An 18,939-nucleotide genomic window follows, 5' to 3' on the forward strand; every position below is an offset into this window, starting at 1 on the left:
AACTGAACATTTTACCTGAGAAACTCTCTTTCAGAGAATTCACTTGTCAACTTAAATGTCAGGGTAGGAGCTCCTTGACAGAGTTTTTGACTTTATGAAACTTGCCCCATGGGTTAAGTCTGTTTAAGTTCAAGGTTTCTCATTCTTGGCACAGCCAGCACCTACTCCTTCTAGCCCCTAATACCAGTCCTGTAAGAGAGAGATTTTAGCTCCGTGGGATCTCCTGGTAGCTGCTTAGCAATGCCTCTGTTAGAGCAAAGAATGTTCAAGAAACAAGAGCTGTTGTAGCTCCTTAGCTAAAATGAATATCCACATCTTACTTATAAAGTTGATCACCATTCCGATAACACTGGCTGTAGCAAAGATCAATAGACCTAATTACCCTGTCCTGTGTACTCTGAGGACTAATCTCTGGGGAAAGTATTATTGGTGGAAACACTATATGCAGCATTAAGTATTAATGACACTCTCAGGTTTTCTGAAAGGATAGGTAAAGTCAGGAAATAAAAAAAAATAAAAAAAAACTTTGATTCTCTGGCCGGCATTAGAAAACCAGCCTGCCCGTGAATGTCAATATCATGTCAATAATTCTGATGTGGAATGAAAGAAGTATGGTGCACAACCACCCATTAAATGGAAGAACACCAGGTGACGTTCCTGATGAGTCTGCATAATTAGGGAAGGTTTGGAGCTAGCGGTGCACGGAGTACCCATCAGCAGACAGCCCACTGGTTAGTTAAAATTCTGGAGGACATGCCAGTGTTTTTTCTTCCCACTCTGCTCACTAGAATAGCCTGGGATAGAAACTTGCAAATTAACATCAACCCAGATCTGGGCACTTGGTAGAAAACAGTGGAAGGGCAGCATTAGGATGCTGCTCCACGATGGCCAGGCTTCTCAGGCACGGATGGCCCGCACCATACAAAAGCAACTCCCGAGCTCCAGGAGGGGATTCAATCGCCCAAATGTCAGAAACGTAATGGAGCCTAATGTGCCCTTGTGTCGAGGGATGCTGAAGAAACATCTGCAGAATGGCATCTTGCAGGCTGTTAGGGCATACAGTGAGGCTTGGAGCATGGAGAACAGACAGCTGTGCTTTTAGGGGACATGTTCGGATGTAGAGGTCACTGGAGAAATATGTCAGTTGGCGTGGTGAGTTACCCCATGCTAAGAGAAACCAGATCCAATTTTTGGCTGGTTACCCAGGACACTCCGGGATACCTCCTCTATAATATGATTTTCAACCCACATCCTCCTTCAGCAAAGGGAGTATTTGTTTACTCGGTTTTCCCTTTTCTCTGAAGCACACATACTTTGTGGGGCTCCTTGTCAGAAACAGTTCCCCACCCTGGAATGAAATCTGCTGATGTGGTTTCGTAAACTGAGGCTTGTCTGCTCACTAGGAGAGACAAACAGTTTCAATTAAGGACAGCACGTAAGCCTCGTTTGAGATGCTGCGTTCTGTCAAAGCCCAAGCAAGCCGGGGCAAAGGCAGAGAGTGAAGCGGGGCAGGTCTTTGGAGCAGATTCTTAGTTTTCCCAGAGTTCCGGAGTCCTGGGAGATCGGGGGACTTACACACTTACTCCGCCACATGTTTCTGGGAATGAGGCGCCCGAGAAGGGGGTTGGCTCTCCCCGAGCCGCAGTTTGGCATTGGATTCCAAGTCTCCAAATACCTGAGTTCACAAAAAATAAGTCCGGGCAGCAAATTTTTAATAACCTCTGCCTGCGGACTTGAGGAGTTTGATAAAACAACCAAATGAACCAACACATATCCCAAGTAAGTACATGGTAACGAGAAACGGTTGCAAGGGCCGAGCTGATCCCTGGCCACAAGGTGCCTGGATTGGATTTAAAAAGAAACGAACATGAAAACATGAAATGAGCAGAGAATAAGCAAACGGCTTCCTATTTTGCAGCATGAGAAGCCCGTAAGTAAAGCACAAACCATGCAGAGCCGTGTATTAGAAGGTACTAATTGGACAGCGTGGACAATTCGGAAGTACGGGAGAAACGAGAAAATGGTGAGAACTTGCGGGGACCGCCACGGTCAGGGAAAGTACAGGAGCTGGGACTGGAAGGAAGGCTGAAGGAATAGGGTCAGATGCTCTAGGAGAGGCTCGGAGTGAGGTATGCATTATAAGAGCACACTTAGGAAGCAGCCTTGAAGAGGGTAAGGTAAGGTTGGAGAGGTGACAGTCAGGACCAGCTTCTGATAGGCCTGAACAATCAGACAGAAGACGGTACGTGCTGTGAGGTAAGCATTAGGGAGACACGTTGTGTTCCTCAGTGAGAAACAGTAACTCTTTCCTGAAAGCTTCCCACGTGTTAGTACTCGGCCAAGTTCCTTCCACGGATTATCCTGTTGAGTCTTTGCAGCAAGCCTAGCAGGTAACACCACCCTATCTTCAGATGGGCAAAATGAGAATCCAAAATATCGGGGTGCCTGGCTGGCTCAGTCAGTAGATCATGTAACTCTTGATCTTGGGGTGATGAGTTCAAGCCCCGTGCTGGGCGTAGAGCTTACTTTAAAAAAATATATATTAAACAACTTGACTAGAGTTACATAGCAAATGAAAGGAGAAATTGGGAACATAACCCAGATAGGTCTGATTCCGCTGCCCATACACACTGTGTTCTTAAGTATCCTGCCGTATGTAAGGAGGGCAATTTTCCAGAAATAAGTCTGGCATCATTGGGAAACAGAGAGGGTTAGGAAGCAAGGACTCTGGTTAAGTAAAACCTCAATAATCCGGAGCGTAGGAGGAAAGGTCCCAAGAGAAGGTGGTGAAGTAAGAACAGGGAAAGAGTAAATCCTAGAAGCTTCGAGAAGATGAATGGTACCACCAAAGGGTGAGAAGAATGACTAGTTTGCAGGGAGGCGGCAAAGGTTAAATGAAGTTTTAGATGTGCTGACTTTGAGGGGACCGTGGCAAATAACCAATGGGAAGTGTATGGCATGAACCTGAAGACGCACCTCTGTTTTGTTGATGGGCCCCTAGTGGAATCTGCAAACCCATTCCCCAGACAGTATACATGTGCACACGTGAAATTTCGTATCACATTTCAGAGGGTCAGTGACTCCCCCCCCGCAAAACCATCCACAGAAACTTTGGTACAAAGCATGAGCAATAAAGTGAGGACGGGGATGTACAGGTTGGGGAGTCATATTCACAGTGGGTATCGCATGAACTTCTCTTGGCTTCCAGGATCCTGCCCTTCCTGGTGCCCACCTTCCTTTCTGATCACTATTTCTCCATTTCTTTGGCCAATAAAACTGAGTGTTAACCAAGAATCTAGAAGATTCTCGGCCCTCCTTTTTCCTCTCTATGGGTTCAGATGGCTGACTTGTATAGAGATTTTGTGAGTATTAAATGAAATAATACATGTAATTTGAACAGCACAGTCAGTCCCTGACTTGTAAAAACTCTTAGCATATGGTAGCCATGGTAATAACCTGAGAGCGATAGATTGAACTTTATGAGAACTCCACTGCTGGGACAAGAGAAAAAAAGAAGGTGGTTGAATGAGACAAAGAACAAGCTACCAAAGTGGTTTTGAGAAGCTTCAAAAAAAAAGAGCAATATTAGAGAGGAGAAGAGCGTCTGACAGAAAGAGGGAGAGGATAGTGAGTAGTATCACGTGCCTCAACAAGGACGAAGAGAATAATGTCAAATGTTATTTGAGTTGTCTGAAGTCAAAATCAGAAAATAAGACGGGTCTTACCCTAGATGCACAGTGGTGATTCATCTCCTTTCCAGTTCGGTGCCTGGCGCGGACACCAGAGCACTGGTTGGTGGTGTTGGTAGTACCATTGGTCATGGTTTACAAGATCAGGTTAACCCTGTTGTCATTAGAAAATTTGGAAAATAAGCCCTCCAAAAGATATTCCCACGGGCTCAGAAAATTGTTTCCAAGCAGAAAATGCAGAAGCCAAACGTCTCTCAGAAGCCAATGCATTCAGAACAACTACTGAGGCAAGCACGTCATGCAAACACACCCCCGGCAGCTTTGAAATGAAACAGCCCCCACTTATCAGTTCCAGCCTGGCCTCTCCCAATGGCACTGGCTATGCCTTTCAACATACAAATGAGTTCTAGGCTGTCACATCCACAAAGAGATTAATCAGGTCTCTTGAAAAAAAAAATGGCAGGACTTCCTCAAGTTTCAGGGGGTAAGAGATTCATTTCCTAAGCGAAGTTTGATGGGCCCCATACCAGGAGAGGTGTATCTCTCTAAGAAAGTTCCATGGCTACTTATTTGGAGCTTTTGCTTTTAAAAAACAAATCTGACAACTTCTAGGGATCTATGAAGTGCAACCAGAGCTCTACTGGATGACTTCAAGAATGCAGGATCAAATTCTATCAGATCTCCTTCCGAATCGCTTACGAGAAGTTAGCAGGACACCTGCGGAAGGAGATGCCGGTTTCTTTTCCCCAGCAACTGGGTATTCTCACTAGAAAATATGTGCATGGAGAAGGGAGGAGGTGGACAATTTCTGAACCATTTCTGTAAATAAACAACTCAGTGAGTACAGATGCATAATCCCTAAAATTTACATCTGCAAATTTGCATTTCAGATTTCTCAAAAATTATAATGCAAGTTAGCTGGCTTTTCATTCCTGCTTCCCCACCCCTCCTGTGATCATCCCCAATTTCAGCTGTGATTCACTAAATTTTTTTTCCCATTGGAAATTATAAAATGATATCCTAGCTCATTGTTTCATTTTATATTGAACTTCATTGGGGTTTCAGACATTTACACTGTCAGCTCTCCTTCCCTTACTGTAAAATCTTTTTTATTGACAATTCAATCATGTCAAGTTTGGAACAGGAGAGGCACTGATGTGATCAGCTATCATTGGATTTACAATATATAAATGACAGCACCATATCTGGCCCTCGTCTAAAGCAGCTGCCTTTTATCGATTTATATTCCACTAGCAAAGAAGAAAAATTGCAGCACAATGTAGTGGTACGGTCCAAGATCAATACCAATTTTTTTCTTAATGACACAAAGGCCAAGATAAGGACAGCATAAGTCAAAGCTAGACAGATCAAATTTGTCCAATATCCCTTTCAATTACCGAAGAACATGCACAGGGATGTATAACATTAAAGCGAAGGAGAATATTATTCCAAGTGGTTTAAAATTATGACATTAAACAAGACAGAAGAGCATCCTCCCCAAAGTATGGAATTGAAATGAGCTGAGACCGAAGGACCATCTCCCCCCGACACCCCCCCACCTCCCGCCACCTTGGTCTCCGAGCAGCTGGGCGTCTCCAGAGTTAATGTAAGTACTCGAACTCTGAGCACTGATTGAGCTGTGTAATCCGAACGATGAGGACTTAAACCGGGGCTCCAGCACCAAACACCTTGAATTCCTTAGATGTTTATTGAACAACAGGTAATGAAGAGTGAAATAGACCGGTTGCCCCCCAGAACATAACGTGTGTTACAGGGAGCTAAAAAAGCAAATTACCCAAACAACTTAACAAGCTCAATAGAGTGGATAGGCCACATAAACTCTGGGCAAATTGTAAAGTTATAGCTATCTCCGCTACGGCAATAAAAGACAGCCCAATCCCTGTGGGAATCTGGCAAGATCCCTCATTTCAGCAAAAATGAAGCTGAGTCTAGGTCAAAACGGTTCTTTCTCAAACTGGTATGCCACAACCCCCAGCCCACCTCATGGCACACTACGATAAAGTTAGTTCATAGGAAGGCTGGGCTGGAGATCGCCTTGGTGATTTTCTCTACGGATGGATTTTTTTTTTTTTAAACCTGCTACCAGCACTGAAGGAGGCAGACATTAAACTGTGTCCCTGTTCTTGCATCTCACTCTCGTCACGCCTTCCGTTCCCCTGTGCCCACTGCACAGAACACCAACAGGGTTAGACACTTTGAATTACACCAGTCTGGGGTGGGCTGGTTTTTGGGGTTTTGTTTTTTTGTTTTCGCCACGGAGTATAAGCTCAACACAGGTTAAGTAAATTACACACAAACTAGAGGGCTTCTGTGAAACATGTCATGAAGGGAAACCAAATATCGGATCAGTGGCATAATGGACACTGTTTGAATTCTTCCAGTCCTGAGCTAATGTGTTTCTAAGTACTAACAACGCAAACGCCCTGTTACTAGTTTAAAAAAAAAAAAAAAGCCGTAGAAAGAGCAGGAGTCTTTGGAATCAAACCGTGTCGATTCCTGACTGGACTCTACAACTTACTAGCCGCGTGAGTGTGGGCAAGTTACGCAGCCTCTGTGCGCATCGGTGGTGGGCACGGGTGCAAGTGTGCTCTCTATAATATCTCATTTCATCCTCACGGCAACCCCATTAGGATGTCATCTCCATTTTGTTAAAGATCTGTTTATTTATTTTGGAGAGAGACAGTGCAGGGGGAGGGGCAGAGTGTGGATCCAGATGCGGGACTCGATCCCACAACCCTGAGATCATGACCCGAGTGGATACAAGAGACCGATTCTTAACCGACTGCTCCACCCAGGTGCCCCTGTTATCTCCATTTTAAAGATGAAAAAACTGGTTCCGTGAGCTTAAGGAAACTTGCTCAAGGTCATCCGCGGAGAGCTGTAAAGTCTGGATTCAAACCATGATCTCTATGGTTCCAAAATCTACTCTCACCTCTACTCCCATTACGCTGCCGTCCTTCCAGTCCAGCCTAAGCCTGAGCTGTTTTCTTCACTGTCTCTCTGGTCACGGAGAAATCAAGTTCGGGCCCCACAGCTAACCACGACGGAACTGCACGCTCTCATCTACAGTGGGAGCAGCCAGTGACAGCCTAGAGGCCTGCTCAGGAAATGCTTAGAAATAAAACGTGGAAACCTCACGTCTTCAAGCCATGTTTGTCACCAGTGTCGTCATGATACTCAATGTAACTAAAGAGAAGTAAGTGTCCCAGTTCTAAGGATAAAAGCAGAAGTGGTAACCAGAGTGTAACGGGCAGCATAAGATATAGATCTTATACAGTCAATTCTGACTTCATTTTCCAGGAGTGCTGCTAATGCATTTTTTTCCTGCAAATTCGTGCAATATTTACTGATCACAACCACCAGGTGATGCAGTTTAGCTGTGGGTAACAGAAGCCAGCAGTTCAACCTGGTGTGAAGGAATCAGGATTGGACACCTTGTTTTCCATAAAACATGCTGGGACTTTGAGTGACAGTAAACCTAGGGTCACCAGATGGGTTGTGGGACCGGCGAGTCTGCTAAGACCAAACGAGTCGGTAGCACTATCAGGAGGTCAGGGAGCCGAAGAGGCAAGACAGAGGTAAAGAAATATACAGATGTCAGAAGTCAGAGCAGGCAGTGGGGCCATGGGTTTGGGCGGAGTGAATGGGGAGAAGTCCATACAAGAAATCATTAATTAGGGCACCTAGCTTGAACCCGATACTCTCACATACTCTCTCTCACAGAAAGAATATCCCAGCTGTCCTCGGCTAGCAGCAAAGAGCGTAATGATATCAGGCTGGCAAGGGCTTTTGAAGGTACTGGGCAGCCTACAGAGAGCTGAGCACAAAAGACAGAGGGACAGCTAGCTGGCAGGTGGGAGTTAGTGCAGCTCTGTGATTACACGCTCTGGCTCCAGGGTCTCAAACCGACTGCTCAAAGTCATGACTGAGAAAACGTAGGCCAGAAGTCCAATAGCCAGCACATAGTAAGACCCCAACGCCTTTTGTCAAGTCCTGCAAAAGGGATCGTGCCTGCGAACCAAAGGACGAAAGTTTTCGAATGCATACAAAGTGATCTCTCCAGCCACATGCCTCTATAGCAACATTTGTGACAGAATCATTTTTTTTAACACATAATAGTTGAAAAATGAGGATGAGTTAATGACCAAGGGTAACCTCCAAACAGAAATATAAACATATTCTAATTATCACCAGCTCACAACGTGTGTGCTCGGTTGACTAATAAGCTTTGTGACTTCCTAAGAAGGACAAAAGAATTCTGGTAAAGGCTGTAGGCAATTATTCCTATTTTGAATACCTGTGTAATCCTGGCACATTTTTGAGTGGCCCAAATAAGTGAAGAGCAGCAACAAGACAATCTTTACGCAGTCATTTTTATCTATCATTTGGGGATATTAGCACATGGAGGATAGTTCTGTTCAAACTGTGGCAGAACGGACAGTTACCTTATCTCTCCGTTGAAGCATTTCCCTCCTGTTGTCTCAGGTTATGAACTTGATAAAGGCAATACGGGCCTACCGAGATACACATACTTTAGAGTCAGAAGACCTAAGACCAAGGCCTAGTTTTACCACTTGCTGGCTGAGCAAACCCTCTGAGCCTCAGATCCCCCACCTACATAACAAAGGTAATGATATCTACCCCTGCTGGCGTAGGTATTATTCATCTTTATATCCACTGTGGACCTGAAAATTGTGCCAGATGAATAATGATCACATGCCTAGAAACATTTATTGCTCGGGGATGGATAGTTCAAGAAAATACGGTGGTTTTGACCCTAGAATTTTGTGTTTGCCAAAAAGATGCTCATATTAAAAAACAAATATTAAAATAATTCTTCAATTGTCAATCACACTCAAAATCATTCTGTTGAAATAGATTGCTTTGGCCTGAGTTAAGCTTCATCTTTGGATTGGCTTCACTTGACCCAGTAAACACGTAACACGTAACTGCTTAATGGCTAGAGTTTCCTTTTGAGCTGATGAAAATGTTTTAGAAGGAGATTGAGGTGGTGCACAACATTGTAAATGTGCTAATTGTCACTGAATTATTCACTTTACAATGGTTAATTTTATGGTACTTGAATTTCACCTCAATTTAAAAAATGAAGGAGAAATTAAAGACATTCCCAGATAAACAAAACCAGGGAATCCATCACTAGCAGAAGAGCACTACAAGAAATACTAAAGGAAATCCCTCAGGGCAGAATGAAAGGACACTACACAGTGACTCCAATCTAATTAAGAAATAAAGAACACCGTTAGAGGTAAATACATAGGCAAATATAAATAAAACAGTATAAATGTATTTTTTGTTTATAATTCTTCTTTTCTTCTACCTAACAAAAGACAATTACATAAAGCAAAATTATAAATCTGTGTTTATGGAAACACAGTGGGTAAGTATGTAACTTGTAACAATAACAACATAAAGGAGAGAGAGGAACAGATCAAAGTTTTTGTATATTATTTTTAATTTGAACTAGTTTGTCATAAATTAAGAAGTTAACGGCGATCCCAAGGACAAGCACTAAGACAATAACTAGAAAATATATAGCAAAAGAAATGACAAGGGAATTAAAGTGGCATGGTAAAATATATCTATTTAAAACAAATGAAGGCAGAAATGAAAAATAGTGGAACAAGAGAAAACATAAGTCATAAAAACAAATAGTAAAATGGCCGGTGTAAATCCTACCTTATCAGTAATCACGTCAACAGGAATTTATTAAGCCCTCTAATTAAAAGGCAGACATTGACGGAATAGATATAAAAACATGATCCAACTATATATTGTCTACACGAGATGTAGTTTCGATTCAATACTCAACAAGTATGTGGAAAGTAAAAGGATGGAAAACGATGTAGCTGTAACACATACACAGTAACCAAAAGAGAGCTGGAGTGGCCATACTAATATCGGACCAAAATACTCACTAGATACAAAGTACATTTTATGATGGTAAAGGGTTAATCAATCAAGGAGATACAACAATTATAATCATATCTGAATCTAAAAACAGAGCCCCAAATTACACGGAAGAAAAAGTGATAGAATTAAAGAAAGAAAGAGACAATTCAACAACAATAGAGACTTCAATACGTCCCTTTTCATAATCTATATAATACACCTAGACAGCAGATCAGCAAGGAAAAAGAAGACATGGACAATGCTGTAAACCAACTAGACCTAACGAACGTCTCTAGAATGCTCCTTCCAGAAACAGCAGAATACACATTCTCCTCAAGTATTCATGGAACATTCTCTAGGATGGATAAAAAATTAGATCATAAAACAGTTATAAATAAATTTAGAAGAACTGAAGCGATATAAAGGATATTCTGACCATAATGGAGTGAAATTAGAAATCAATAACAGAAGGAAATTTGGGGAATCTACAAATATGTAGAAATTAAAAGGATAGAAAATAACATACATACCATGTAAATACTAATTAAAAAGAAAACTGGGGGATTCCTGGCAGGCTCAGTCTGAAGAGCATGTGACTCTTAATCTAGAGGTCATGTGTTCAAGCCCCATGTTGGGTGTAGAGATAACTAAAAAAAATAAAATTTAAAAAGAAAACTGGGGGGCACCTGGGTGGAGCAGTCGGATAAGCATCCAACTCTTGATTTTGGCTCAGGTCGTGATCTCAGGGTCATGAGACTGAGCCCCATATAGGGCTCCATGCTCAGCATGAAGTCTGCTTAAGATTCTCTCTCCCTCTCCCTCTGTCCCTCCCCGCTTAAACAGATAAATCTTAAAAAAGAAAAAAACTGGAGTGACTATATTAAAATTAGGAAAAGTAGAGTATGAAGCAAAAAGAACAATCAGGGATAAAGAGAGACATTACAACATAATGATAAAAGGGTCAACCCAACAAGAAAGAAAACTATTTCTAAATGTGTATATATCCAATAACAGAGCTTCAAAGTACATGAAAATTCAACATAGTAAAAATGTCAATTGCTCCCAGAATGATCTATAGATTTACCATGATGCCATCCAAAATCCACGCAAGATCTTCTTTGCACACATAGACAAGCTAAACCTAAAATTCCTATGAAAATCCAAGACTCAGAATAACCAAAAAAATTTTGAAGAATAAAATTGGAGGAATCACAGCATCCAATTTTTTTAAGATTTTACTTTTTAAAGTCATCTCTACACCCAACATGGGGCTCGAATTCACAACCTCAAGATCAAGGGTCACATGCTCTACTGACTGAGCCAGGCAGGTGCCCCACACCACCCAATTTTAAGTCTTACTATAAAAGCTCTGGTATCCTCAACAGAAGACTGGGTAGTATTGGTATAGATCCATGGAATAAAATGAAAGTCCAGAAATAGATCCACACAGGGGCACCTCAGTGGCTCCACTGGTTGAGTGTCTGACTCTTGATTGATTTCAGCTTGGGTCATGGTCTCAGGGACATGGGATTGAGTCCCACATCAGGCTCCATGCATGGAGCCTGCTTGAGAATCTCCATCTCCCTCTCCTTTGCCCCTCCCCCTGCACACTTGCTCTCTCTCTTAAAAAAAAAAAAGAAATAGATCTACACAAATAAGACCAACTGAGCTCTGACAAATGTTCAAAGGCAATTCAATGGAGCCAAAACAGTCTTTTCAACAATGGTGTTGGAATAATTAGAAACATGTATGGAAAAATAATGAACCTCTTGGGGCAGGTGGGTGGCTCAATTGGTGAAGCAGCTGCCTTCAGCCCAGGTCATGATCTCAGAGTCCTGGGATCGAGTCTCACATCAGGCTCCTTGTTCAGCAGAAGCCTGTTTCTCCTTCTAACCTCTGCCTGCCACTCCCCCTGCTTGTTCTGTCAAATAAATAAATAAAATATTTTAAAATTTTTAAAAATTAAAAAAAATAATGAACCTATCCCCAAAGCCATGCCTTATACAGAAATTAACTCAAAATTGATTGTGGATCTAAATGTAAATTATAAAACCATAAAATTTTGGAGAAAAAATGGGAGATATCTTTTTGACATGGCTTAGGCAAAGAGTTCTTTTACATGACACCAAAAGCACAATCTGTTACAGAAAAAAAGATAAGTTTGAGTAATTAATCACAATTAAAGCTTTTGCTCTGAGAAAGACACCTTGGAAGAGAACAAAAAGACATGCTGCCACTGGAAGAAAATATAACAAATCGCATATTCTACAAGGACTTGTATCCACAATACATAAAGAGCTCTCAAGGAAGAGATCTCCAAGAGCACTCTGCTGGGAGAAAAAAAGGCCAATCTCCAAAGGTTATTGTATGATTCCAGTTACATGACATTCTCAAAGTTTTGAAATTATAGCAATAGAGAAGAGATCAGTAGTTACTATAGGTTAGAGTTGAGGGAGGAGTATGACTGCTGAAGGGTAGCACAAGGGAGATTATTTGTGGTGATGAAACAGTTTTGTATCCTGATATACATTTTCATGTATATTCAAACCCACAGATGCAATAAAATTTTGTAGAACACTGCAGGAAGAAAAGTGCATGTAAAGATTAGTGAAATCCTAATTTAGTGTATGCCCAAGTCGATAGTATTATGCCAATGTCAATTTCCTGGTTTTAACAATGTACTATGGTTATGTATGATATTATCATCAGGGCAATCTAAGTGAAGGGTACTTGGGAATTCTCTGTACTATTTTTACAGTTTATTCTGATTTTTAAACTATTTCTAAATAAAATGTTATATTAAAGAAACTTAACAGTATGACAACAAGCAATCCAATTTGAAAATGGGCAAAACACTTGAACAGACACTTTGCTAAAGAGGATACATAAATGGCCCATAAACACATGAAAAGAAAATGTTCAACATCATTAGCCACTGGGGGAATGCAAATTAAAGCTACTGCTGAGATACCATTACACACCTACTAAAATGGCTAAAATGAATACTGCTGAAAATACCAAGTGCTGACAAGGACCTGAAACAACAGGAACACTCATCTACTGCTGCTGGGAATGCAAAATGGTACCGCCACTCTGGAAAACCATTTGGCAGTTCTGATAAAGTTAAACCTATACTTATCAGTCTCAGAGGATTGTTACACTGTAAGATGTCATTTAAGTGACATTCTGGAAAAGGCAAAACTATAGTGATAGCAGATCAGCACTGCCAGTAGTTAGCGCTAGGATGCTACAAAGGGGTAGCATGAGGGAGTTTTTTGAAACAATGCATCTGTTCTGTATCCTCATTTTGCTGGTAAGTCACATGAATTTATGCATGTGTTAATAATCAAAAAGCTAGGGGGGCCTGGATGGCTCTGTCGTTAAGCTCCTGCCTTTGGCTCAGGGCATGATCCCGGCGTTCCGGGATGGAGCCCCACATCAGGCTCCTCTGCTGGGAGCCTGCTTCTTCCTCTCCCACTCCCTCTGCTTGTGTTCCCTCTCTCACTGGCTGTCTCTCTCTCTGTCAAATAAATAAATAAAATCTTTTAAAAAAATAATAAAAAAACTATACCAAAAGAGTCCATTTTATTATAGGTTAATTTATAGAATATTTTATAAAATTAACCTAATTATGCCAGTAATAGCATCATTTTGCAATCTAGAGATTTAAAAATACTAGCACTTACAAAGTGTGGCCATGTTTTTTTAATTAATTAATTTATTTATTTGAGAGAGAGAGTGTGTGAGTGAGCAGGGGGCAGGGGCAGAGGGAGAGAAGAGAGAGAACTTCCAGCAGACTCCCCACTGATCATGGAGCATTACATGGGGCTCGATCCCAGGACCCTGAGATCATGACCTGAGCCAAAATCAAGAGTGGGCCGCTTAACTGACTGAGCCACTTAACCGACTGAGCCACCCAGGCACCCCAGTGTGGGCGCGTTCTAAGTAATTTACAAATACTAACTCACTTAACTTTCACAATAATCCTATGAGGTAAGTACTGGAATTGTCACCATTTCACACATTGAGGTGCAACAATGTGTCTAAACTGACCCAGCTGAGAAGTGGTGAGGCTGGGATTAGAGCCAAATTTCAGCTGAGGTCCAGAGTCTCTGCTGTGAACCATGAACATTACCACGCTCAATGCTCTTCGCTCCCAGCTCTTCAGAAGACACTCTCTCCTCCTTAATAAACCTATTGGAGGTGCTTATTGACTGATATTTTCTGAAGAAAGTCCTTAGGATTTAGCAAGATAAATTCATACACCCAATTAGTCAGAAAGGGACAGAACAAGAAACAAAAGCTCTACCTGTCATAATTTACACTTCACTTTCCCACATACCGTATTGATTAACACAGGTGGCTGGTTTCTTGCTGTGAAGTTTTGGTCTCCTTACATAAATCCATATGATACCTGCTACTTAAATACAGACAAAAACGATCCCGTATCATTCACAAAACTGCCAAAGGAAGTTTGTGTTTCTTACAATAGCTGGAGAAGCAGGAGCTTTTGAACTGGTTTGCCGGTATGAAAATTAATTTCTAAAGGCACACAGGACAATGGTACTAAAAAGATTATTAATTTATGTGGTCTTGATTTGTGTTTGTTCCTACCACGTTGCTTTTGCCTACATTCAGAATGGTTAATGAAGACTCACACGTGCCGAAGTGCTGAGCAAAGACAAAAGAGAAGTAATACAAGATCTCTCCTTGGGGAAGAGAAAGAATAGATGCTACAGAGCGCCATGCTTAATTACTGTTTTTGAAACAAAACTGACCAGAAGAAAATTAATTGGGTGGTGCTGTTTAAATCATACTGTCTCTGCGAGGTCTGATTTTACTTTTAGGGGAAAACAGAGCCAGATATGTTGTTTCAGGAGGGAAATAGATCCTACAGGTTTTAATAGTTAGGATGCCTTTGGATCATTTCTTCCTCGTATATATTCAAAGTAAGTCCTAAAATGAAGGGATGATTTCATAAAATGAGCTTGTTTAGGGGTTAAATAATGTATAAGGGCAAGAACATCTGTAAGGGTTGTTGTTACATAACCTTGGACACATTCAGTGCCTATCCACATTAACATATCACTACCAGCTGTATGCTGTGAGGTCTACCACTTGAGAACCAGACTGCCCGTTTGTATTTCAAATACATGACCCTGCTAGCGATCGGAAAGTGTGAGGGCAGAAGTGCACCGGTGGCCTGGAAGGAGGAGGGAGGGTCTGCTTAAAACTGAGAAAAGAACATGATACTTTGGCTATTCATTCAACAAACAGGCACTGAGCACCTGCTAAGTGCTGAGAACCACACTAAGGGCAGGAGATACGGGTGTGGCTAAGACCCAGCCAGCACCTGCTGCCACGAGCTAGCAGTCTGGTTGGGGAGATCCCAGAGCATTTTGGAAAATTCAAGTGGGGCCATAGGGTTGGAGTTTATAGGACATACAGCAAAGGATGGGAGATCATTAAGACAGAAGCTGAAGGAATACACAGTGAACACATACTGAAGGGCTTTGTATTCTCTGCTAAGGAGTTTTACACTCTATGTATTTTGTTTAAGCACAAATAATCCACGTTTGCTATACAATATTTTTTTAAATACAGAAAAGCACATGTAAAAAAACCAAAATCATCTGTAATTCTACCACCCGAAGTGGCACACTCTATATGTCTGTCTTTCCCTCTTTATAGATAGATCGATCTCTCTCTCTCTCTCAAGAGAAACACATGTATATGCACACACACACACATTTTTCCCCACTTAAAAACATATCATGAATATTCATGTTATTAAATCCTCTTCAGGGACGCCTGGGTGGCTCAGTCAGTTAAGCATCTGCCTTCGGCTCAGGTCATGATCCCAGGGTCCTAGGATCGAGTCTCACATCCGGCTCCTTGCTTGGCGGGGAGCCTGCTTCTCCCTCTGCCTCCTTTGCCTCTGCCTGCCGCTCCCCCTGCTTGTGCTCACTCTTTCTCTCTCACAAATAAATAAATAAAATCTTATATAAATCCCCTTCAATGACATCTTTTTAACGGCTACATGTGATTCCATCATATTCCTATATTATAATTTAACCAATCCTTTATTGCTGGCTGTTTTCTGTTTCTGCAATTAAGGGAGGAGTTATTTTTGAAACGCACTTGTGTTTGCATTCTATGACAGCTGTTGTCCCGAAACATGGCAGTTGCAACCTGCTCAAGGGTAGAACTGGGAAAAAGAAAAGAAAGAAGAGATCATCCTCAAGAGATAAATAAGGGGGCGCCTGGTTGGCTCAATTGGTAGAGCGTGCGACTCTTGATCTCAGGGTCATGAGTTCGAGTCCCATGTTGGGTGTAGAGATTACTTAAAAAAATAAAATCATTAAAAGAAAGAGATAAATAAGGAGAGAAGTCAAGCAGTATATGAAAAAACGGATTCATGTAGGGTGGTCCCTAGTAGAGAGAGAATACCAAGAGGGAAGAAAGACTCTGTCCATGTTGTGGACCCTGGTAAGTTATTCATTCAACAAAACTTTATTGAACACCTGCTCAAAACATATGAATCAACCTAGACCTGAGTCCTAGAGTTACCTGACTGACGTTTCCTATGCCAGCTATCATCAGTGGATGGTTCACTAGAGACATCTGACCCTTGAGAAAGAACCGACTAGGCATGGTAGCTCGATGATCATCTGTGTTTCCCCAGCTCTATTTCTGGACGAAATTAAATCATCAGAAAGCCAGGTACCTGGACTGTATTATCTCAGCCTCCAAAGAAATGTCTACACTGAATTACGATTTAGTATGACACTCTCACCCTTATGTAGAAGGTCGATATAGGAATCATCCATTTCAACAGGGTTGTCGCTCGTTTGCAAAACTGTAGTGGAAGGTGTCTACTGTAACCTATTATCTCTCACACAAGGGCCCATAGAATAAGTCTCAGGGTAAAATTTTCTGGGAGAAAGAAGTATAAATATTTTTTTGCAGCAACAATAAAAACTATACAAGCCAATGTATTTTCCTGTTTACTTTTTGTTGCTAGGAAACAGACTATTGGATTGGCTTGTCCAGATATCTCATGGTATCCACCCTTTCTGGTTCCTTGGTCTCCTTGGTTTTAAAATTTTAAAGGTTCTATATTTATATAGAATCACATCTTTTTGAAGGTATATGGAATCTTACATGAATTTGGCCACTAGAAGCTTTTTGGTAACAGTTGGCTCACATGTTATGAAAAATTGGCTCAATGGTTACCAATATCTGATTTGGGAGCTGTGAGACTTGATATTTGTAGTTGATACTTTTTTTTTTAAAAAGATTTTATTTAGGGGCGCCTGGGTGGCACAGCGGTTAAGCCTCTGCCTTCGGCTCAGGGCGTGATCCCGGCGGTCTGGGATCGAGCCCCACATCAGGCTCCTCTGCTATGAGCCTGCTTCTTCCTCTCCCACTCCCCCTGCTTGTGTTCCCTCTCTCGCTGGCTGTCTCTATCTCTGTCAAATAAATAAATAAAATCTTTAAAAAAAAAAAAAAAGATTTTATTTATTTGACAGAGAGAGAGACAGCCAGTGAGAGAGGGAACACAGGCAGGGGAAGTGGGAGAGGAAGAAGCAGGCTCCCAGCAGAGGAGCCTGATGTGGGGCTCGATCCCAGCACTCTGGGATCACGCCCTGAGCCGAAGGCAGACACTTAACGACTGAGCCACCCAGGTGCCCCATGTAGTTGATACTTTTGAGAGCAGTGTAATTAAATAGTCTCCACATGATTAATACCTTCAAATGTGCCATTCTAGTTTGTTTTCATAACAGATAAATGTACACATGCAAGTGCTAATAATAGAGCATCTCAAGACAGCTAAACTTCTAGAACAATCTATAACTTCGATCTTTAATGAAGATAACCATGAGCTATTCTTTTTCTGTGCAGAAAGCAATAAAGAATGGAACGAATCAAGTTAAAAAATGTATGAAAGTGGTCTTCTCTCTTCTCTATCTCTGATCTGGACAGGGATGACTTATAGGAAAATCTACTTACGACTCTTCAACGGCTATCTATTGCCTTCAGGATAAAGTCCAACTGCTATGGTAAGATGTTCATGCTATCTGAAGTAAAAAAGGCAAATTACAGAACACTGTGATCTCAATTTTATCACACATGCACACACACAAATAAAATAGGCTAAAAATGTGCACTGAAATTGGCAACAGGGTCAAAAAGGATCCTTTCATTAATATATATATATATATATATATTCCTATTTTTCTAAAGTAAGTACATGTTACTTCAGTCATTGGAAAAAAAGAATCATCCTTTCAAAAATTTTAAATATTCACATGTTCCAGAAATTAAAGACCCTCTAGAGGCATGCAGGAGATCATCTGGCATCTCTCTTTAGCTTGACTACACCTGGCCTTTGAGAAGACATGCGATATCCACAAAGTGTCATAGCCCATCAAAGGCAGAGCCCAGAACAGATGCAGGGCTTCACCCAGTCCAGGGCTCTGATGGCCCAGCTACCTCTCTGAGCAGAAGGCACATGACCCTCTGGCAAGGAGCTGCAGCAAGGACTTTGCCCTAGGGACCAGGCTAGGCTGGAGGACTCCAAGATGCTTTCCAACTTTAAGAGTCTATGAAATATAATCTGGCAATACAGACTTCTCTCAGGTTAGAAGTCCTAGAATCAGACAAGGGAGAAACAAGTATTTTTAAGGCAAAATAATTTTTAAAGACACAGAATCATTTCTGGACCTCTGTGACCAATACAGCTCTATAATTCAATATAATTTTTTGTTAATTTCAGATTGTACAGCTTGTTTATTTAAAAATAACATTTCTACCTAAATGAGGAAAATGTGGCAGATAAACAGAAATATTTTGGCTGGCCACCTGACCCCTTGGTCCAGAGGCTTATTAAAGGCTACGTCAGGAGATTGATTTTTCTTCAGGGACTGGGAGTTGGCCTGAGCTTCCAAATTCCAACTCTTTCCTTCCAATAGAGTGGTTCTTCCCTTTAAAAACTTTGAGCCTCTGAGCTGGGGCTACATAAAGCCTCAATCAGGTCAGTTTGTTGTTGTTGTTGTTGTTGTTGTTGTTGTTTAAGTGAGAGGATGGTGGTAAGTCAAAGTAACATGGTAACTTTTGGACCATTGGCTCCAATCTTCAGGCTAAACATGGAGTCAGGCATGGAGTCCAGACTTTTTGGTTTGGGGTAATGAAGTAGCTTCAGAACGATACTCTTCCAGACAGCAAAAACAGGAATGATGGTGACGACTGGGGTGCTTCATGCTGTCAGCAGCAACGCCCAAGGGCGGACCAGGCAACAGTTCTTCAGAGGCCATCT

The 18,939-nt window shown here is 41.6% G+C and overlaps 1 protein-coding gene across 1 annotated transcript in view; it reads right to left on the bottom strand.

Moving 5' to 3' along the window:
* GPC3 (glypican 3) overlaps positions 1 to 18,939 on the bottom strand; it is a 417,949-nt gene that overhangs the window by 266,518 nt on the left and 132,492 nt on the right. The gene's annotated exons all lie outside the window — the stretch shown is intronic.

Source organism: Ursus maritimus, assembly GCF_017311325.1.
Source record: "Ursus maritimus isolate PB19 chromosome X unlocalized genomic scaffold, ASM1731132v1 scaffold_X1, whole genome shotgun sequence".
Classification (NCBI taxonomy): domain Eukaryota; kingdom Metazoa; phylum Chordata; class Mammalia; order Carnivora; family Ursidae; genus Ursus; species Ursus maritimus.